Source organism: Phocoena phocoena, chromosome 18 (genome assembly GCF_963924675.1).
Source record: "Phocoena phocoena chromosome 18, mPhoPho1.1, whole genome shotgun sequence".
Classification (NCBI taxonomy): Eukaryota; Metazoa; Chordata; class Mammalia; order Artiodactyla; family Phocoenidae; genus Phocoena; species Phocoena phocoena.
Window position 1 is genome coordinate 67123006 of NC_089236.1, and position 15375 is coordinate 67138380.

General features: G+C 40.0%; 1 protein-coding gene across 1 annotated transcript in view; it reads left to right on the forward strand.

The window, feature by feature from the left end:
• The window catches only part of HS6ST3 (heparan sulfate 6-O-sulfotransferase 3), a 654288-nt gene that overhangs the window by 373532 nt on the left and 265381 nt on the right, over positions 1 to 15375 (forward strand). The window lies entirely within an intron of this gene.

Here is a 15375-nt window from a genome sequence, read left to right on the forward strand (position 1 = left end):
CTCTCTTTGTTGCATGCTATAGCAATATGAAGAACAGTTAGGAATATTTTTGCAGTAAGGACAAATGGAGTTTGACTGTATACACTAGTGGGCCGGGTTACTATACTCCAGCCCTTCCTTTTCTCATGTTTTCACCCTGCTTCTTCCTTCTCCCAGCTGGCCTCCTGCTTTTCTTCTTACTCTGTGTTGATCTCTCTTTCTCTCCTCCTGATTGATGTTATACTGTTTCCTTTTCCACAATCACCCCGGGGGAGATTTTTATGTTTCTCCGCATCCCATTTACAACACCCAGTCCTTGTTACATAGATTTAAGAATTTATTGGTGCAGAGTCTGTTAATGGAATGAGAAATTCCTTCTCTTTCAATACTAGTATCGAGGATGCTATGTCATGAGGATTTTTGTTTTGAGAGCTGTAGCGACTTGTAAGAAATATCCCACCCTTCTTTTTCTTTTTTTGCTAGTTAGCAGTTCCCCTATTGCCAGTATTTTTTAATAGCTTCATTAAGAGAAAACGCGTTTACTTTACCATTACTCCTTAGAATTATAACAATGCCTTCAACACTGAGAGCTTGTGGTTTTCCATCTTAGGTGGAAAGAGTTGATGAGGAAAATAGCCACAGAGTAAGTGGAGAGATTGTATTTGTTTCGTTGATGCCTTCTTTTAGTGATTTCTTTAGTCCTGTTCAAGCTAAGGTTATTAACAGCTTAATGAAAAGAGCGTATTGTCTCTTTACTTAAAGAGCCATTTAATGAAGACTCTAATATCATTCCAGCCCGGGGCAGGGGGAGTGTAATTGGTATGACTTCATAGGGCCACACTTTGTTCGTTGTGTACCTGTGTGTTCAAGACCTGAATCTTAGTAATTTTGAATACATCCCTTTGTATACTACTAACACTCGATTTGTGAAAAATATACATATGGAGCAAAGCATGCTTTTTAGAAAACTCATTAAGGTTTGGACTTCTCACGTACCTGCTACCCTCATGAACAGGCAGTGGTTCCTCTTATCCCTTCAGCATTAGGCCCGGACACAGGGTACATGTGAGCTCTATGGTCCGAGTCCAGGACATCCTTGGCTGGACCACCCAGGTTAACTGGCTTGTCAGTGGGCCATGGGAACAGGCAGAAGGACTCCTAAGTGGGAGGTGGACACAGCAGGAAGAGGGCGAGAAGAAAGGGCAGTGAGCCAAAGAGTGCTCACTGCAGTGAGTTCCAAGGAAGCTTTCCAAAGAAACTTCCAAAGACAGGGCTGGGCTCCAACCTAATTTCACCTAAAATCCATTTCATCCCTTTCCTAAATGTTCTACCCCTGATTCCGTTGGCCACGTTTTATCCCTGGTAATACATTTCATCTTTGCCTTTGGGCAGATTCCATTCTTCCTGGGAATGGAGTTGTAGACTGTGGGGAGAGAACCTTTGAAATTCCTAGAAATTACTCTGAAGCTTTGAGAGCTTGTTTCCAAAGATGCCGCTATCAGCTCTTTCCCCCTTGTACACTCTTGCCGCTTTACCCCTCGTGAGGGGGGCAGGTCTGTCTTCTGCCTTCTTGAATGGGCTAGCCTTCTGACTGACTTTGACCAGTAGAATGTGGCAGCTGTGACATCCTGGGTCTTCTTCCCTCTTGGAAGCTAGCTGTCAAGTAAGAGATCTGATTACTCGAGACTGTGTTGCCCAAATGAGTCTCATGGAGAGGCCATGCAGAAAAAGATATGCCTGCTCCGACACCCCTCTCCAACTTTCCAGTCATCGCAGGTGAGATGCCAAACACATGAATACAAATCCAGGATGGGCTCAGCTGGGCTGTGCATTTTCTGCTCCACGTGGTGTCTTCTGGTGTTGAATGTCTCAATAGATTTACCTATTCTAGATGTTCCATATAAATGGAATCATACAATATACAGTCCTATGTGACTGGATTCTTTCATTTAGCATCCATGTTGCAGGTTTTCTGGGTCCATCCGTGTTGCAGCTTATATCAGTACTTCATTTCTTTTACTGTCAAGTAATATTTCATTGTAAGATATACCGTAGTTTGTTTAGCCGTTCATCAGTTGATGAACATTTGGGTTATTTCCACCTTTTGGCTATTATGAATAATACTGTGAACATTCATGTACAAGTTTTTGTATGAATGTATGCTTTCAGTTTTCTTGGATAATATACCTGTGAACTGATGACTTCTGTTTTAAAAGTATCACTCCATCTGGGCTTCCCTGGTGGCACAGTGGTTAAGAATCCGCCTGCCAATGCAGGAGACATGGGTTCAAGCCCTGGTCCGGGAAGATCCCACATGCCGCGGAGCAACTAAGCCCGTGCGCCACAACTACTGAGCCTGCGCTCTAGAGCCCATGAGCCACAATTACTGAGCCCACGTGCCACAACTACTGAAGCCCGCGCACCTAGAGCCCATGCTCCACAACAAGAGAAGCCACCGCAACGAGAAGCCCGCGCACCGCAACGAAAAGTAGCCCCCGCTTGCCGCAACTAGAGAAAGCCCATGTGCAGCAACAAAGACCCAGTACAGCCAAAAATAAATAAATAAAATAAATAACTTTTTAAATAAATGATAAATTTTTAAAAATTAAAAAATAAATAAATAAAAAATAAAAGTATCACTCTGTCTACTATGTTGAAAATAGACTGAAGAGAGTCAAAGGTAGAGGCTATGGCAGTAATCAGGTGAGCAAGGATGGTTATTGCAGGATAAACTGCTGTCGACCAACCACAAGTCCGAGGATATGACTGATCCATGGACCCCTAGTGACAGCCACTGCTCAGGATGAATGCCATCCCAACACATCAGCAAGTCTGCCTGCCATCCTGGAAATGGTGTGAAAAGCCCCGTATTTAATGGATTAGCACTCTGTAGTTTTCTAGAGAGATTTTCTATTCATTGATCCAATGATATTGTACTGGGCCAACATGAAATGTATTAAAATACAATAGTCCAATAAGAGAGCCATAAAACATAACTGTAGTTGGCTTGCAAAGAATAAATTTGTGGACATTTTTTACATGCGTTTGCCAATTGTAGTCTTCTTCAGCTATGAAATGCATTACAACTTATGACACATCTTGGCAATCTCTATTTTTCTTTGGTAACGTGAAAGTTTGAGTGGAAGGAATTATGGGAGGAGATGGAGAAAGACAGGAAAAAAAGAGAGCCACCTATTCTTTGACACATCTTCTGATGATAAACTGTCTTCTGGAGGTGATGAGAGAGAGAGGTTTCACAACCCACATCTGTTGGGTTCTGATGCCGAGGTTGATGGATCTTTAGTGTACTGTGGCTGTGCTACCATTTAGAACCTAATGATCAGCTTAACAGAAGGGTGTCTATTCTTTGAGCAACCACAGTATATACAGTTGGCTTCTATATAAGGGAAAGTCAAGTAAAATGTATTGAGTGCCGGGTGGCGCAGTGGTTGGGAGTCCGCCTGCCGATGCGGGGGACGCGGGTTCGTGCCCTGGTCCGGGAAAATCCCACATGCCGCGGAGCGGCTGGGCCCGTGAGCCATGGCGGCTGAGCCTGTGCGTCCGGAGCCTGTGCTCCACAGCAAGAGAGGCCACAACAGTGAGATGCCCGCGTGCCGGAAAAAAAAAAAAAATGTATTGAGTGCCTACTACTTTGTATACTTTTTCACGTTAACCTTCATTACATCCTTTGAGCGTGGTTAAGAGAAGGGATTCTGGGGCCAAACTCCCTGGCTTCAAATTCCACTTTGGGCACATTATGTAACTGTGTTGTGCTCTGTTTCCTTACCTGTGAATGGGGATAATATCAGTAAGCTACCACATAGGGCAGTTGTGAGGATTAATACGATCAAAGCACTTAGAGCAGGACCTGGCTTCATGAACCGGCATATGAACTAAGTTCATTCCCAGGTTCTTTCCATCTGCCTCGCATGCTTCCTCTTCCTAACACATCTAAGAACAGCACATTACACATGATGTATTGCTTTCCTAATTTATCTGTTATACTCCTGATATGCCAAGAAATCCTGATGAATGTAGGAACCTACAGTCTGTAAGGCCTCAAATAAGTCTAATTGGATTTGTTGGTTGAGGAGTCAATTTGTGAACTTGACCTTTGACATACACCACAGGACTTTTGTAATCTAGCAAAAAATTGTAACGGTGAATGAAACAAAATTTCAAGGAAAATGAGACTTCATTCTTGCTGCTCCTTTTATTCTTACTTACATTTGTTCTACTCTTTCCTTCTCTCCTTAGGCCAGTAGCCAAATATATGGGCCATAAATCATGACCATTTGTTAAGCCTCTGTATGACAGATATCTAACTTCTCCCCCTCAAGGAAAGCTGGACTAATAAATAAAAATGTTCTAGCAACCCTCAGGTACCCTAACCTTACTGTGTAGACTGCAGTGTTTGGTTAGCTTACTATACCTGACCAGACTGGAGATTTATTTTAGGTTGTATCTGAAATGCCAGTCTCTGATATCTTGTAGTTCCACGGTTCTGGCCACCTAGCAGACACTCAGTAAATATTGGGTGACTGATTGGTTTGCTTTCCACAGCTTTCTGGTTAGGAAAGGGCCAGCATATCCTACATTGTCCATGTGTGTGCACATGTATATCACCTTCTTTCCTTTCATTTGGCTGTTTTGGACACTCTAAGTGGGAATGGATCCGAAGTTTCAATATGAAGAAGGAAATGGTTTAAAGTACTCGTTTCTTCCTGACATTTGCTCACAAATGAGCTCCCGAAATATTATTAAAGAACCTATTTATTAGCCAGCAGGGACAACGAAGACACACAGTCTACTCTGTAATTTTGAAGAAGTCCCAGCTCTCAGTCCTTTAAGGCCTGCAACCATGACCTTGCCGGAAATAGTCACTGCAGTCAGATTACAGTATTCCAAAGTCAGGATTCTATAGGAGTTTCTGTAGGTGGCTTTATTCAACTGGAAGTCTTCCAATGCCAGGTCTGCAAACAGGAACAGGCACTGCTCCTCATAGAGCAGATTCTGAGCCTCAGTACTTTTTACACCTTATTCAGTCAAAGGTGAGAATACAGTTGACCCTTGAACAGTGCAGATTTGAACTGCCTGGGTCCACTTACATGTGGGTAGTTTTCAATAGTAAATATAATAGTGCTACACGGTCCACATTTGGTTGAATCTGCAGATGCGGAGGAATACAAAAGGCTAACTGTAAGTTCTAGGGGAATGAACCCCCAGGTTGTTCAAGGGTCAAGTGTCTTTCTAAAATATTTTAGCCAAACCCATATCTTAAACACCAATGAGAACTCACTTCTAACATCCTTAATGCGGGTGACCACACCATGAATTTCACCAATGAAAACCCATTTCTGACATTCATTATACTAACTAGGAAAGCTTCTGCTGTTGATTCGGGTACAGATAACAAGAATCTCCTCTATAGGGTGGTTGGACTGGTGTGAGCTACCATCCCAGGGGTGAGAATTCCTGATTAGGTCAGTTGACTGCAACCGAGTGTAACTTAACTAAATCGCATCCATTCTATCCACCTACTATCTATGCTGTACACAAAAGAGCTTTTTATAGTAAATGTGCTTTCGGTGAGCTTCATTCTGTGTGAGGATTAGAATTCCTCCTGCCTATATAGCTTGTTTTCTAAATGCTAACATTGAATGAAGTGAAAAGAAAGAGAAAATTTGGAAAGCTTCTTTTTTTGTGGTTAAACTCCTCTAGGATGTTCACAAAGGACCAAATCTACACCTGTTTGGAACTACCCATTGGTCAGCATCTGCTGCATGAGACGTAGGTCAGGGCAGTGCCTGTGCTGGCGTTTAGCTACGAAGATAACAAGAATACATGGAAAACAGTAAGAAAATCACACACGAGAGTATTTCACAATGAAAGGACATGAGAGTGTAAATGATACGGAAGAAGTAGGGGGAAATCACTGTGATATGACATATGCCAAGAGCAGCTCATGGTGAAAGTAAGCCTAGCAGGAAATGTAGGCTTTATAACTGGAAGGACGTGGGAAGGCATTCCAGCCTGGTGGGATAAGTGTTCACTGTGGAGGAGGGTGTGTGTGTGGATATTGTAGGTTCTGGAACAGCAAAGAAACCAACCTGAAAGGGGTACTAGAGGGGGTTCGGACTCATAATAATGGCTCACATTTATCGAGCACTTATTATGTGTCATGCCACGTGCTGAATATCTCTGAATACGTTTACTGATTCCAAACCTTATGAAGTAGTCGCTACTCTTATTCCCACTTCACAGAAGATGAACTAAGTAAGTAACTCGCGCAAGGGTCACAGAGCTACAGAGGTGGGATTTGAACCGGGGCAACATGACTCGGAACACTCACTCCTGTGACTGCTACCTGGTTCTGCCCCTCGGATAGCCAGTGGCTATGGCAGCTGGTGGTGCTGTGGGCGTCTTGGACACCGCAGATACCTGAAGCGGATTCTGAACATGTGTTAGGGATTGCTTAGCAGTGCGTGTTGCCAGCAGAGTTCATCCCAAGCAGGAAGGCTTGGGATGTAGACAGGAGAAGGAAACATCCAGGGACAGAGAGAGACAGAGTCGGAAATAAGAAAGCACACAGAGAAAGTAAGTTAACAGAGAGGGAAAGGGGGAGAAGAGTGCTTAGAGCCCTTGCCCCAGAATGATAGGGAGGCACAAACCTTCACCTCAGTGACAGTCAGTGGCTGTCTTGTTCTCTGTTGCCTTAACACAGTCCCAAAGTACCTGACACAATAAAATACGACCTTTCCCCCTTAGAAAATGGGGCTCAAGTTGCAACAGCATGGATGGACTTGGAGGGTGTTATGCTAAGTGAAATAAGTCAGAAAGAGAGAGAGAAATACTGTATGATATCACTTATATGTGGCATCTAAAAAAATGCAACGAACTAGTGAATATGACAAAAGGGAAGCAGACTCAGGTATAGAGAACAAGCTAGTGGTTACCAATGGGGAGAGGGAAGCGGGGAGGGGCAATGTAGGGGTAGGGGATTAAGCGGTACAAACTATTAGGTATAAAATAAGCTATAAGGATATATTGTACAACATGGGGAATATAGCCAATATTTTATAATAACTGTAAATGGAGTATAACCTTTAAAATTGTGAATCGCTATATTGTACACCTGTAACTTATACAATATGAAAAAAAAGAAAATGGGCTCACTTTTTATTTTTTGCTTTCAGTGTGTTTCTTTTGAGCATGTTACAATGTCAGGCCACAACTTCAAAAGAGTTCAGTCGCGATAGAATGGCTTACAAAAACGTATGGAATATATAAACTTCTGTTCTATAATTCTTATGCAACAGTGATAAAATGCCAGAACTTCAAGGTGAAACTGCAAAATGTACACATAAAATTCAAAATAATAAATGACTAAAAGTCCAGCTCTTCTGCCTGCCGCTTTGGGGAATTATTTCCCCAAATGAGAAACCTCCGACCCAAAGTATTGTATTATCTACTCAAGTACTAAATTTTGGTGACATCCTCCCTATGAGGGTGTAAATAATGTTTATCCAACATGATGGAAATGTTTTCAAAATTTTCTAAATGATCTCCCTGAACAGCTGAAAATATCTTGAATGTGGGACAAATTTATTCCTCTGTAATCGCCACTTTGCATCCCGTGTAATCACGTGGGAGAATTCGCAAAAGGTTGACAGGCTGCAGTTTATATCCATCAAAAACATGCGAGAGAAATACGAGCAGGCAGACTTCCACTAGAATGAAAAAGCACAGTAAGAACAGCAAGTGCCTCATGAAAGGGAGCCCCTTTTTAGGACTGTTCTTCCCAGTAATCAGCCCTTTTGGGCGGAACGCTGCATTTGGAAGACATTTCTAAGAATTCTCACAGTGAGACTCAGGCTGCAAGTCGGAGTGCGCCATGGGGTAGGGCTGAGTGTTGTCTACTTTGTGCCATGGAGCTGTCCAGCTTAAACATGCCTGTTGGCCTAACAGCCCTCTCCATCACCCAGAGAATACTGACATGTGCAGAGCATTCTGGAAACACGTGGATTTAAATGAACTGAGGGAAATAGATTTGCAGGAAGATATTTACTTGAGTTCATCTGTTCTGGATATACATTGCAAATCAACACAACTTCACCTGGTTAGACCTCGAGTTATTCAATGAAGAAATTTTGAGAGCTCTTTTCAAAAAAACCTTTCCAAAGCACACAGAAAAACTACATGCATAGAAGTGCACCTCTCTTGTTTGCTCTCGATAAAAGTATATGTCACATCAAGAAATAAAACTAAGGGGCTTCCCTGGTGGCGCAGTGGTTGAGAGTCCGCCTGCCGATGCAGGGGATGCGGGTTCGTGCCTCGGTCCGGGAAGATCCCACATGCCGCGGAGCGGCTGGGCTCGTGAGCCATGGCCGCTGAGCCTGCGCGTCCGGAGCCTGTGCTCCGCAACGGGAGAGGCCACAGCAGTGAGAGACCCGCGTACCACAAAAAAAAAAAAAAAGAAAAGAAATATAACTAAGGAAATGGCAGGGGAAAAAGTGGCTTTGCATATTCTTTTTGCAAGGGTTTCTCTGAGATTTTTGCTGGACTAGTGCTTTTAATTGGATTTTTTTTTTTAATTTAAAAGCTGCTGCTTCAGGCTCTTTCTGATATTAATGGTTCTAAGCTTCACTTTGCCACTGCATCTACGGGGTGTTGTGCACAGAATCAATATTGCTTTCTTTACCTGCTCTGCCACTGTGTGACCTTGAGGACGCTTCTTATTCTTTTCAGGTCTCAGTTTACCCACCTCTAATAAGGAGCTAAATAATGCAGGAATTTTTTTATAAGATTTGAATAATAGATGTCTGAAAAAGCTTTTAGGGTTAGGATTTGAAGCCACTCTGTAGTTGGCAGTGACAGTAATAGTAATAGCTTGGATTAACAGGGAACTTTTCTTCCAAAAGCTCTAACCACTTTTATATTATTCTTCCATTTGTCCTCTAAATACCCTTTAGAGGTAAGAATGAGAAAGTATCAGCTTTCTCATTTTGCAGGTGAAGAAACGAAGCAGAAAGATGTTGGAATGAGTACTAATTTTCAGAAAAAGTATTTCTGATTCCAGGAGCTTTTTTTGATTGCATAATGGCAAACGCATTTCCACCACAAGCTCTAGAGGACTGGGCAAACTTCTCACGAAGGCTATCTCTACAAGTCGTGTCCATCATTAATTCATCTCTTCAATAGGATAAGAAATCTTTCTTTGCATGTATCACTTATTTTCCTATTGAATGCTGCCCTTCCATTTAGATGGTATTCATTTTTTCAGTGCTTAATGCAATCAGTGAACAGAGAGATCTGTGTTATTTCTGCCCCCTGTGCAACTGATCACATTGTTATAGTCCTGGATAAGCCCTTGTAAGGTATGTACAAATGTCATTATGCTGCTACACAGGTTATCCATATGCGGGCATTATGGTTTTCAGATGACTTCCACCTGTAGCTGTGTGTAACCGAAAACCAGCCGCTCCCAAGAACATCACACTTTCTCCTGCTGAAATGGAAATTGACAGGAGGACTTAGATACAGCTGTACCTGCTCATGGAGGGCTAAATTATTTTGTGTAATTGTTAGAGCCTTGCTAAGACCTAATGGAATGAACATGTTTTCCATGCCCGTGGATATAGATAGTCTTAGTAAATACTGTGTGCTTGGATTTAAAGGTGTGGGAGACTGTCAACCTGTTGACAATGAGAAAAATTAATTTGAACTGCTGATAAAGAAGGAATTCATTTAACTCAACTATGGATATTAAGGACAACTACTGCAGCCGCTCTTGGAGAATTCTGCGTGGCAATTTGGTGCATCAGTTCTGGGCACTATTTTGGTTAACCTTTTAATGTAAACTGTAATGATGTGTATCCTGAGAAGAATAGAGAGTGGTTGGCTGTCAGTGACAAATCTGACAACGTTGCTGTTCACTCTCCTTTGGGGTTGTGCCTTTCCAGTAATGAAAAGTAGAGGAAGGCCAGACTCTGATTGGGCTATGCCTTTCTAAAATCCTAAGAAGATGGATCTATCTCTGGAAGGGGAGTAGAGTTTTACAACTAAGATCTCACTCAAAATACCGTGTTGTTGCTTTCAATTTTCTACAATTGGTATATGGTGCTGGAAAACCTCGGTACATAGAGCTTAATTCTCTTTCCATCCATATAGTTTTGTCACCTAATAGCTAATAAGAAGGGTTGTGGTCAGTGTCACCACTTGACTATTTTCCTCTATTTTATTAATAATAACTTTATTGTTCCGGTAAAACTGTTACAAGCATCTTAAAATTTTAAACAATTAAAAAAGACAAGGAAATGAACATAAACATTCAGGTATAATCATCACTAACATTTGGTGAGCACATTCCAGATATTGCCCTAAGCAGACAGATTGATAAAAATAAAATTGAAATAACTTTAGACTGTATTATACTATGTAAACTATTTTAATATTAACTCTGCAGTTGAATGTTATGTGAAGTTAACAAAAGAAGCTGAATGAACCTAAAGGAATTGAAGTTCAGGCAAGTCCTTCAAAAGGAACATTGGAACCTAAAGGAATCCAAAGTTAAGAATAAGAGTTAATGAAGAACTTGCTAAGTTCAAATTACAATGCTTATTAGACCGACATGTTCAAAAGTTAGACTTTATCTATACACTCCCTGCTATGAAAGATGAGGAAATTAGCACACTTTTTCCCTTTTATCCCTACCACCCCCTACTTTTATTAGTTACGTGATTAGGTTTTACATTATTGAGGTTTATAACATTAACCTTTTGCTGGGTAATAGCAATGCCCGTGGTTTCATAATTGTAAGGGGATATTTAAATTAATAGAATGCTCACCTCAACTTTCTACTGCTGATTTTTAATCTTTTGCTTTGAATCATTTCATAATTGGCTGAATCCATTAAGCGGTAGCCATCCCTCCACTGCTGTCATTTTGGACTTTGATTCTAGAGGATGAGTTAATCCTGTTCCTTTGTTCATGGGACACAATCCCTCTTTTTTTAAAAAATTATTATCTTTATTTTATTATTGTTGTCATTTTTATTTATTCTCTTTCATTCCCTAATTTCATTCTGCTCACCCTACCCCATAGATAATCATTCTGATGTATTTGATGAATATCCCACGTGTTTGATGCATATGAGTTTGCTTCCTTGTCAAACATGTACTGTTGTATTTTACGTAAGTGACATTGTGCTAATGGCATTGAATTAGCTTCTTCTCTCAACGTGATATTTTTAGCTTTTATCCGTGTTTCTGTGTCTATATTCTAGTTAGTTGCTTTATCTCTGCATAGTATTATGTGTAATTTATTGTTCGAAATGGGACACTTTTGAGGCTAAAAAAGACCCTATTAGAAATTATACCAGCACAATAGACATACAATGGGATTGACACAGGCCACCGAGATGCACGGTCACCTTATCCTTAGTGTACCTTCTCCACATTTTATACTTTCAGAGCTGTATTCATGGAAACTTAGATTGTATCCAGCTTTCTGCCACCACAGACCATGCTGAGATGGATATGCTTATATGCGTCCCTCACGCAACTAATTGAGAATTTCTCAGGAATTTACACTTAGGGGTTGCTGGGTCAGAAATATACATATGACCGATTTGCTTGACTCTCCAGGGTGTGCTCCAGAATGACTGCAGCTGTGTAAACTATCAGTAGCGCTGGAGGATTGTCAGATCCTCACATCCCTCCAACAGGCTGACACTCCGCAGCTTTCCAGTTTTTATGAATCCAGTGGCTTTAAAGTAATGGCTCAATGTTTTTTTTATTTTGGATTTCTCTAAATACGAATGAGTTTGAGCTTCCTAGCCTCTGAGTTTCTCCCTCCATTGGATTGCCTACACATCTGCACAGCCCGTTTTTTATTGTGTCTTTTGATTTTGTTTGTTTGATTTTGATGTGTTGGGCATTCTCGACGTGATCCCCTTACTGAAGTTAGATTACACACATCTCCCACTCTGTCGTTTTGTTGTGGCTAACTTTGTACATGGTGCCCTTAGTTGAAGAGAAATTCTCACTTTTTATTTAATCAAGTCCATCAGTATTGTTTTACGTCAGTGCTTTGAGGCTTATTCTCAAGAATTCCTTCTGTATCCCTAGGTTATGAAGTTTTCTTCTACTTCATTGACTGTTAACTTTATTGCTTTAATTTCCACATTTTGGTATGAAATCTACTTTTGTACACACTGTTAGATGGGAATACAGGGTTTTTTTCATCCATGTAGTGGATCAGTCTTCTCAACATTACTGACTATGCAGACTAATTTCCATCAATATATTTAAGGTACCAAAGGTATACAAAGATATATGATTATACATTTAGTCTCTTTTTCTTGCCCCAGTATCATATTGTATTTATTACTATGACATCACTGTGTTTTAAAAATATCTCTTAGGGCAAGTCCCCATCTCTGCTTTTCTTTTGCAATGTTGAACTGGCTATTCTTGGAATTTTTATTGATATTTTTTTTAAAGTTTTATATTGAGTTTATCAAAATCCCCCAAAATTTCAGCTCAAATTTTTATTTTGATTGTATTGAATTTTAGATTGATGAGGGGAAGATTGATTGACTTCTTGTTAATATTGTGTTCCTAAGAGTATAAACTGTTCATCTGTTATGTCTTCTTTAAGTCCTGCAGTAAGTTTAACATTTTTCTATATAAAGGACTTATTAATTCTTTTAAAATTCCTAGACATTTCGTAAGTTTATTGTTATTGCATCTTGATTCTTAACTATAGTAGTTCATCATGGCAGTAGAAAAATGATACTGGTTTTGTAAAGTTGATCTTGTGTCTGTCAACCTCACAGAACCCTCTAATTAATTCTAGCAGTTGGATTATTCTATTGGTTTTATCTGTGTGGGCAATTACGTCATCTATAAATAATGTATCGTTTTCTTTTTCTCTCGTTTTCCTGAACTTTAAGCTCTCATTTCTTTTTTGTTTGTTTGTTTGGTTTTTGTGGGGTTTTTTTGTTTGTTTGTTTCTTAGAGTATGGGCAGAACTTCCACTAGAAACAGTGATAATACTACTCAGTGGTTTTAAGAAAAGCTTCACGGAAGTTGTTTTCCCTTTGTTCTTATAAGCTTTAGACTATCTTTCTGCTCCTCCACTTGGATGATTCTAACATTATTGTAACATTATTGTAAAATCTTCCTTCTCCTTGAAATTCTGTGGGCTGCTATTACACAGCAGTGTGTGTTGCTGAGCTCAAACTGTATTTTTTCCCTTTTAAATGTATTCTCCCCCCACCACTCTTGATTGGATATAATAATAACTGTATTACATAGATATCTATATAATATCTCTTCTTATTCTTGAAGTTCAATGACTGTTCACAGTATATTTTGGACTTGATCTTTCTGTGCATTTTATTTTCACCCCGGGATAAGATCTGAAGATTCAAGTCTTTATTTTAGGAATTTTTTTTTTTTTGTATCATTGAACACTTTTTTGTTTTCATTTATTTTTGCCCTGTTTTTTTCTTTCTAAATACCAATAATACTCATTTGGAGTTTTCTTTGTTTTCATGTCTATGCTCATTGCCATCAACATTTAAATATCTTTGCTAATTTCCATTTTGTTTTGTGTGATTTTTACCATGATTCTGACTTTTTTATGTGTATGAACCCTCATTTTTGTGTTAGAATTTTTATGTTTCTTTCCTTTCCACTTCTTGTCTGAGCTCTACCGGCTTATTTTATTTTCTTACCTTGTGTTAGCTATTCTTTGAACTCTTGTATCTCTTTCCTGAGCTCTTTTCTTTAGAGCCATCCTACTGTTAATTTCTTTGAGGCAACAGAGAGCTATCTGAACTTTGCCCATGTTTCCTCGGGTATTGCCTCTTGTAATGTATGTATATGTTTCTTTATTCCTCTGTTCTCCCAGGTTTTATGTGTAATTGTGTTACTGGAGCCTTTTAAGGGATTGCTTCTGTAGTAACGGGGATGGTTATTTACTGAAGGAAAGCACATGTGGACCGTGAAAGCTGGGTGTTTTAGGGAGATGAAACAATCTGAAAACTCTTTGTCACTCAGCCTCACTAGGGTATCTGTCTCAGACTGGGCCTTCAAGAGGCCTCCATGGCTCAGAGCAACACTCTTGTGGTTATGATATCTTACTGTTGTCGTGTGGCTCTTGCATATCTCTCGTCTTCATTCCCTCTGCTTTATATGTCATGGTCTCCCTGAAGAAAAGCTAGATAGTAAACAATAGAAACAGATATGTGTCATGGTTTCTCCTTTAGCAATCTTTCCCTGATTTTCCAGAGTCTCTAATTGTGTTTTATAGAATCTTCACCCACCTTTCATGTGTATGGCCATGACTCTAGACCTCTCTCATGACTTTAATCCAAGGATCCCTGAATATTTCTTTGAAGACTTTCCAGGTAAATTGGAGAACATCTGTGTCCTGCGTGAGGTCTGAGGAAGTATGCATCTGCATCTTGGTAGGGATTTTGCATTATTGATGTGTTCATAAAGTATACTGCATATTTACATACTCTATACAAATGGCATGTGTGTAAATAAGGACACATTTACGTGCAACTATCAAGGATTATTCATTCATTTTTGCTGAGAGTTTGTTTGTTACTGGTTAGCACAATGGTTCTCAGACATTTTATCTGTGGTCTATGCTCTCAGGTTCTATTTTCCAATGGAAAAACAACAACAAAAATACAGTGATAAGGTATGAGCAAATTTGGAGGGTTAGGTTGGCATCTTTAGTGTAGGTTTGAGGAATGGGATGGTTTACACTTGAATCATAGCTCATAGATATCTTAAAGTCTAGTTTTTGAAAAATTATAGGTTAAAATATTGATAGAATATGTATCACCACATATTGTAAGGCGAACTAAGTAACCATAACAACCAAATCCATTAGTTTATCCAATATATATTTAAACAGATAGTATAGTCTAGGTACTCTTCTAGGTGGAGGGAATACAGTGGGAAAAAGGAGGAAGTAGAGGAAGGGGTGGAGGGAAAGAGAAAGGAGAACTTTTATGTAAAACTTCCATTCTCATGGGAATAGATACATAATAAACAAGTGCACACATAAACATAAATGTCAAAGTACTATGGGAAAATTACTGTGGGAAAAAACTAAGGTATGCAGACATTTTGAACAGGGTGAAGAGGGAAGTGATCTCTTAGGAGGACATCTTTGAGCAGAGACCTAAATTGAGTAAGATAAAATGAGAAACAGAGCCATGCTCTGGGGGAGAGATTCCCAAGCAGGGGGACAAGTAAGTACAGAAACCGTGAGACAGGAATGTTCTTGAAGTGTGTAGGGGAGAGTGAGGATGGTGTGGTTGTGTTTAGGCCAGTGAGTAGCTAGTGGGAAGAGGCGGTTGATCTGGAATCT